Here is an 8,293-nt window from a genome sequence, read left to right as displayed (position 1 = left end):
TCCATTAATGCACATTAGAAAAATGGTTCATATTTTGTGAACACACATTCTCTTACTGTACAAAACAATATATTTTATGGCTCACATGAGTTTATCAAAAACAATGGTAAGAGCCTGTTGTATTTAACATATATGTATGTATGTACAGTACAACATATTTTGTACACTTAAATCTGTACAGATTCTTCTGCACTATATCACATTCACAGTCTATACAAGCATCAAGAGTTTAAAAAACATGGCTGCAACACTTTGAATTCTTTAACCCTTAAATGTAAGCACCAAAACAATGCAGAGCCTAGATGCGGACATACCGGTACATAGCCACAGTTTGCTGGGTGAGGAAAGCTTAATTCAACTCAGAAAAGGTTCCTATTAATATATTGAAAAAAGTTTGCATTTACTGTTTTACATCATTTTGTGAAGTTAAATATCAGCTAATTTGAGCCTTCATGTTTCGCATCAAACCTTTGTAATCATTCACGCTCAAGGTTAATTTGCAACCATCCTATGAAGCAGCTTTGTAACATTTGTCCCATGAAATATAGGTGAAGAAAACAAATTGCACTGCTATTACTAACTTGTTATGGAAAGCTCTGTGTTTATACCTTGAAGCTTTCTCTCTCCTGTTCTTTTTCCTGAAAAGAGATCAACTCTTTAAATAACACTCCATAATGTCTATGCATTAAATAACCATTAGACATGACACCAGGTACTGGAATCATACAAGTCCAGAAAAGTTTTTTAGACTCAAAGACTTACCAATTTTTTTTTTCTTTTTTATTGTTTTCACACTGTCACAAGTACAGAGCAACAAAATGAACTCTCTGCATTTAACCCATCCCATAAGGGGAGCAGTGGGCTGCCATTGTGCGACACCCGGGGAGTAGTGTGGGGTTAATGGTCTTACTTAGAGTGTTCCAGAATGTCTCTGGATTCCAAGTGCAATGCCCTAACCCAGGGTCGGACTGGGAAAGATTTTCGGTCCTGGCATTTTTCCATCTGCACCGGCCCACTACCATCAAACTACCACAAACTTTGCCACATACATAATGAAGATGATAACTGTATATCCAGACAGAGGAACTGTCCTAATTAGATAAACTACTTGGGATGACCTTAGTTCTGACATGCAACAGGCAGGCATTACTAGGGTTAAACCGACTCACAAATCATCAATAAAATAATCCTAACAAGTCCCTCTGAAAAGGTGACATGTTTACAGTCACCTTTAAACTGCATTTCATTTTTTCCCCTGTTACTTAGAAATAGGATATAGACATTGAAACTGCATCGTTATTGGATATATGAACAGTGGTAAAAATTTGTCGCAATCTCAATCACAGTGTGATCTTGAACATGTGAAGCTTTTTTTTCCGCTTTAAGTTTAACTAAAAATATTTGTTATATTAAGACAGCATAGTGCTGCATCTACAAGAAGGGATGATTAAATGAAACAAAGTGATTTTTCATTATTTGCAATTTATTTTAATGACACTAAAGGAAGAAAAGATTATCAGATTTGTCTTGAAAAAATTTATATTTTATTGATTTTATTCTTAAGCAACTTCACCATGCCATTGTTCAAGAAATGAAAAAAAAACTTTTTTATATACCTGAACTAAAATAGAAAAATATGTAAATATATTCTGTAACCAATAAAAAAGGCATGTGTCAATCTCTTAAGGTAATTCCAGGGTTTTTTATCCATTAATTTCTCCACTGCTGGTGAAAGAAATTCCATGTGACAGTGGGGATTTTTTTTTTTTTATTAAACAAATTTAATGTGAAAGTGGGAACATTAATTAGTTGGCACATCAAATGTGTTTTCAAGTGCAACATGTTATTCTGTGTGTTCCTCAAAGCAAATCTGTGAACAACTAGTTCACACTCTTAGTGAGACGTTTACATACACCCTTCACCCTTTATTGGATAGTTAAATGTTGCATCCAATTTTGATGCGATAAGTCACGTACTTTCATAAATGTCTTACACATATGTCTGTTATGCACATACTAAATCTGAGAAAAAAAAGTGTAAAATAAAATAATAACTATCAAATCAAACTAAATTATCCTAGTGGTTTCTAAGCAGGACCTCCTCAGCTTAGTATCAACTGCTGTCACAGTTGCCTAGAGACGGATTCCCTTGACCTATAGTGATCTCTGTTACCCAGATACACCTGATTCTTTACCACTTCCTAAGTAGGAAATGCTTTAAAAGTACAGATATGAGAGGGAAGAAGCAAATCCCTGGCTGAGTGATGTCAGTGGGGATTGGGATGAGGAAATTTATTTAAAGGAAAAGTCCAGTCATATTCAGAATACAAACTTCTCAATGTACTTTAAGTATGAAATTATTACATACTTTTCAATAAATTATAAGTGTTTTGAATTAAGAGTAATTTCATTTGAATGTGCTTTACCTGAGACATCTGGAGACATATTTGTCAAAGAACACTAGTGCCACCTACCGGTTTGTGATGTCACTGTGCGGTATCAGCTGTTGAGCAAGTCCCAGTGCTTCTTTGCCAGAACGCGCTATTATCCATGATGGCGATGACAAGTACACTATGCGAAGCAGTGAGTAACAGATTAAGAAAGTGTTTCTTCTCTGGCTAGAAGTTCAATGGTAAATCCTCCCACCTCAAGTGGAAGGTGAAATCATTTTTTTTGTTTTCACTTTTACCCGATGCATTACAACATCTAGCTGCCATGCACAAGGGCATTGTCAGTTTAACTATATCTCTGGTGAATTTCAATAGTGAAGTCTTCTGAAAATCTTAAATTCTTAAATAATCGTTGTTCATTGCAGGGGTGTCTAATAGTTCCCACAGATTTTGCTTGTAAAGGGGGGGGGCTGCACTGTGACGTCACTGCCGGAAGATGTCAGGAATGAGGTGTTACTATATTAGGGCAAAAATCCTGGACTCATTGATTGCCACAAAACATTTTTAATAAACATTTTTCCTGATGAACGCTCAATTCATTAAATCACCGCAAATGTATCAGATTTAGGTATACATAATGACGCATTGGTTATTCCTTGCTGACTGGACTTTTCCTTTTATATTTCATGTTGGGATCTTTGTGAACAGAGGGCTGTTCAGTCAGCTGGACAAAAACATTTTAGACACATAGCAACACTGAACCCCAAGTATTAGTTAATTATACCCTGACCATTTCTTAGAATGGAATATTATATCTAGTTCTATTTGTTATGTGGAGTATATTATCATTTGTCTAATAAATAATCTGTATATTAGCCAATATAATGGCCATTTAAGAGTAATCATAGTGAGAGTAGGAAAATAGTACAATCAAACATGTGTTTGGTTTCTACAGATTAAACAAAGGACAGTTACTGCCATGTAGGCGGCAGACGAGTTTGCAGCTTGTTCTGTAGCTCTCATACAGAAGTTTTTTGATGGTGTTCTGACAATATTTAATATTTAGTATATATTTTAAAAGTTTTTAAGTACCCAATTTACACATACTGACCACTGCTAAGTGCTATTGTGGTAGGTTATACAGTAGACATATTTTAAGTTGTTACCTGTGCAATAACTAAATGATGTTCAGACACTTTATTATAATTTACACATTGTTTTATGTATGATATATTTTAGATATTACATATATTATTTTATAGGGAGGAATGTTATTCGATTCATTTTCAATTGCTAAAATTTTAAGCTTTGTTTGGATAACTTCATTTCCAGATCACCTCTTTACTATAAGCAGACTGTGGGCGTTCCTTGTTTTTATACGTGAAAGATGACAACCCTAACTGAGAGCACTCATGCTTACACAAACATTAGTGTCATTAGTATGTCTTTGTCCTTTCACACGTACCAAAAGTGGTATACAAAAGCCCACCCAGCACGGGTTTGCACCCTTACATGGAAACACACAAAAGACTCTGCGTTTAACTCCTCACTCTTCAAAGCTTAAGCAGCCAAAACACCCCAGCATAAAAACACTCGCACACAGGTGCAGCAGCAAAGGGTGCAGTAGCCTGGGGAAAAAAAACAACCTTTTATATGAAACTTAAGAAATTTGGCAAGCAAGAAAAAAAAGAAGAGGAGAAATTAATTTATAAAGAGAGGATGGTTATGCTGAAAAAAGAGTGTAGGAATGGAGGGAAGAGTAAAGAGAAAGACATATTGGGTGTATATAACACATGTATATGAAGCTGAGCAGTAACCCAAGGGAAATTCAGCTACACAGTGCAGTTACTTTGTTGAATGAATATTCATGATTAGCAGAGAGAGGGTGGTATAGGTTCATGGCATACTTTTGATGTATTGCTAATGCAGACAGTGTGCAGGGGTGTTGCAGTATTTCCTACAGAATTACATTGTATTTGAGGCAATAGCTGACGTTGTTGGTGGGAGGTGCATGTGTCCACAGAAGGAGCTCCGATACGCCAGCTGAATGGCAGCCCATTTCATTGCAGCTTGCAGCAAAATCAACTCCAACTTCGAGCGAGTGGCCTTTGTCCTGGACGTGCATAATTTTTTACTCTGACTCCACCCTTTCACTGAATTTAAGGGTCTAACCATGTGATAATGCTTCCCTTTAGATCTTAGTGTCCACAAATTATAACAGAAAGAATATTTTGTACAAAGATTGATGTTTAAAAAGGAATTGAAGGGGACCAGCCAAGGGCCAGCCCATCAAGGAAAGTGGGGTAATTTAGAATTTTCTGAAAATCTTAAAACTCATCCCCCTTTATAAATGATCATTCCCTGTGACATTTTATCACTGAATGTGTAAATTTCTATTATACATTAACAGTAAAGGCAATAATATTTGGCAGGCTGTGTGCTTATGAGTAGCCTGACCAAATTACGGTGGCGCAGTGGGCACATGCGATTTTATTTTTAACCTCAGAGGCACAACCAGCGGAGCAGGTGACGGTGTTCTGAACAGCATCAAGGCCAAGGGAATGTGAAAATAAGGAGGGGAGGGAATCTTCTACAGGTTCTAGGCTCTTAGTTGCCGTGATCTCCCTCCCCTGCTTAGTTTGAGAAATAATGTATTTACAATTATGCAAGTTTCTCCACATAATTATACCTTTTCTCTGTGATTGGCGACAGTGGCGTTGGATGTAGGAGTTTGTCCTGAAATCGAAGGATTGATGGTTCAAGCCCCGACTCCAACTTTCAGTGTTGTTGTGTCCTTGGGCAAGACACTTCATTGTGGTACAAATTTCATAAGTCTGGGACAATAAATGTGAAAATAAGGTGGGGGGGGGGATCTTCGGCAGGGTCCAAGTTCTAACTTTAACAAATAACGTATCAGAAATGATCCAGAATGCTGTTGATTGCAAAATGGGGAATTGGCTTCCACTGAGCAGGGAATTTATTCATTGTACACTGACTGTAGTAAAATCGACTGAAACGTGTCTCCATACAAGTAAAATCCTATTAACTCAAATTTATCTGTCCACCAAAACTATCAATTTTAAGGCATCCATGTATAAGAAATATGAAAACATTAAGAATATGTTTAAAAATTCCCTTTTTGTTGATATTTTTCAATTCCTTTTCTCAGCAATGGCCGTGAGTTTAGGGCGATGCAAGCTCCCGCGACAGGGGAGGTAATTCTCGGCACAACATGCAGAATGCCTGTTGTCCGATCATGGTAAATAGTTTGATGGACCTGTTAGACTAGTTTTAACTCATTCATTGCCAGCATGTAGCCTAGCTTACTTTAAATTAGCCAGTAGAAGCAAAAAATATAAATAAAAAATACTCTAAATTAATATTTGAAAGGTGAGTAAAGTTATTCGATTTTATATAGGCTTATTTCATTTTCACGCTAATTTGAATGTATTTGAATTTTTAAGCAGTTTTTTTCTGATTTTTAGAATTATTTCAGCTGTTTCAATTTAATTGAATTTGAATAAAAAAATTCTTTGTTTTTGTTGGGTTTTTTTTCCATTTTTTGTTGGTTTAATTGCCAAAGGTTTTTTCAAAGTAAAATCAAAGAACTGACCTACCATGACTTTGACGCTGATCCCAGTGGGAAATTTGTCCTCTGCATTTGTCCCTAATTATGCAGGGGCAGTGATAGCCATGCCAGGATATATTGTTTAAAAAATGAAGGGAACACTCAAATAAAATGAATGAAATATTCTCATTGAATACATTGAATGTGCTGACAACAAAATCATACAACCTATACCATTAAAGTAAATACATACAACCTATTGTAAGGCAATGAACAATATTGTTTTTTTTATGTAACTTTCAACCGATTGGGTGATTTAAGATAAAAAAAAATATAGAAAAATATCAGGCAGTAATATAAAAAAACAAAACAATACACAAATATAAATGTTTGCAGTGGTTCTCGAGTCAACCCAAATTTAAATGTCTCAAACTTCCTTTATTTTTCTTTCTTTCTTTCTTTGGCCAGGACAGGCCTCTGTATTTCAGCCAGAGATGGATTTCCCAGAGGAGCTACTGCTTGCTGACCTGCAGTACTTCAATGACTCATTTTTTCACCACAACTTCAGCAGTGGCAACAATGGGACAGATGCGCTGCTGCCAACAGGCGTGAAGGTCACCATTGTTGTGGTCTACATGATTGTCTGCGTCATTGGCCTTGTGGGGAATTTCCTTGTTATGTATGTCATCATCAGGTAAGTTGAAAACACCTTCTACATTATAACTTTTGAAAATAAATCATCAAGCTTCCAGAAGTTATTAATAATTACCTTGTGCAATTTTACCAGCAGATTATGAATATATCAAATAAACAGAACTAGCAGATGTGGTTAATTAATTAATAAGTCATTCAATTCAAAGGTAGAACCAATTAATAATTATTAGTCAAATAATTATAACAGACATAGCTTTGCAAACACTAAACACTACTTAGAATAAGCACAAAGTAAAAGAAAAGCTAATAAAAAGTGGAAAAATGGGGTCTAAGGGTTCCTTAAAAAGGTCTCTAAGGAATGTTCAAATTTTAGGGGTAACTGGGTTAATGTATTTAAGGGTTTCCTTTAAGATATATATATATATATATATATATATATATATATATACAGATACAAGGTATAGGTGTTAGATTGATTTTGGCATGGTGAGATGGGTATTTTAGTTCCTGTTCCACTTTGTATGCACACAAAAAGAACACAGCCAGGTCACTGCCACTTGACATGTTAATTCTAACTCAGTATGGATAGAGAGAAAGCACCCCCATCTGTTTTGTTTTAATGTTGCTCAAAGTCTGTCTACTATCACTAAGGAGAAAAAAATGGTGCAGGATCAAACTCTTAATGTCACAGAAGTATCTTGAAAATCTTAATACATTTAGCTTTAGCTGAAATTGATTACTGCAATTAAGTCTTCACAGGCCTTTTTAAAAAGTCTGTTAAAATTTTAAAATCTTTGTATAAAAGTTTTGATACTTTTTGTATCTCTACATTATGAAAAAGTATCAAGCCTTATCTATGATTACTTATACTTACTGATAATACTGATAAGCACTGTATTCACTTGGTGCTGGTTTGATTTCAACAGCTTAGGTATAGCAAATCTTTAATTTGAAGTACAATTTATTCTTTATTTTTAAGGCTGTCGGTAGCTGAAAAAAAAGATTTGTAAATAGCTGATTGTAGTAGAACTTTGTTTAAATTCATCACTACAGATTTTTCCCTACTTATATGTCAATGTATAGGAAGTCAAACTAAATATAATTCTCTAAAATATTTCTTCCAGCCCCAAGAATCCTTAGCTTACATGTTCTTGTGTAATGAATAATTTTAGCTTGACTCTATTCTCTGTCAACTTTGAACAACCACCAGTAGCAATGTCTGTTAACATGAAGATCAGAGAAATAGCCTTTATTTTTAAAGAATGACATGATGATTGTTCACAATGCGCTTCCATATGGTAACAAGCTTAATCACACAATGCCACTAGATGAATAGGCTGTGGGTTCTACACTCATTAGCCTTGAATTCCTGCAAAGAGTCATTGATAAATATCTGTGTGTTCAATGAATGTTTCCCGCTTCACAGCTTTTTTCTGAGGTTTGCACAATGTTTTCTTCACAGAGTTGCTCAACAAGCAACTTATTTGTTCCCCAAATTTCCAGGGGCATTACAGTCTGAAAGGGTCGATGCTCATTCTTCTGCTGCTTTTGCCTTAAAGGCAAATACAGTTGTGTCAGCTGGGGATCCCATGCAATCTCTCGTGACACTCCAAAAGGAAAAATAGGCATTGCTAATATATGATTGGATTAAAGAGATTCACTTTTCAAAAAAATATCTAACT

This window comes from Cyprinodon variegatus, unplaced genomic scaffold, assembly GCF_000732505.1.
Source record: "Cyprinodon variegatus isolate N-32 unplaced genomic scaffold, C_variegatus-1.0 Scaffold518, whole genome shotgun sequence".
Taxonomy (NCBI): Eukaryota; Metazoa; Chordata; class Actinopteri; order Cyprinodontiformes; family Cyprinodontidae; genus Cyprinodon; species Cyprinodon variegatus.
The sequence above is the reverse complement of the archived record's forward strand: the minus strand, read 5'-3'. Positions refer to the sequence as shown.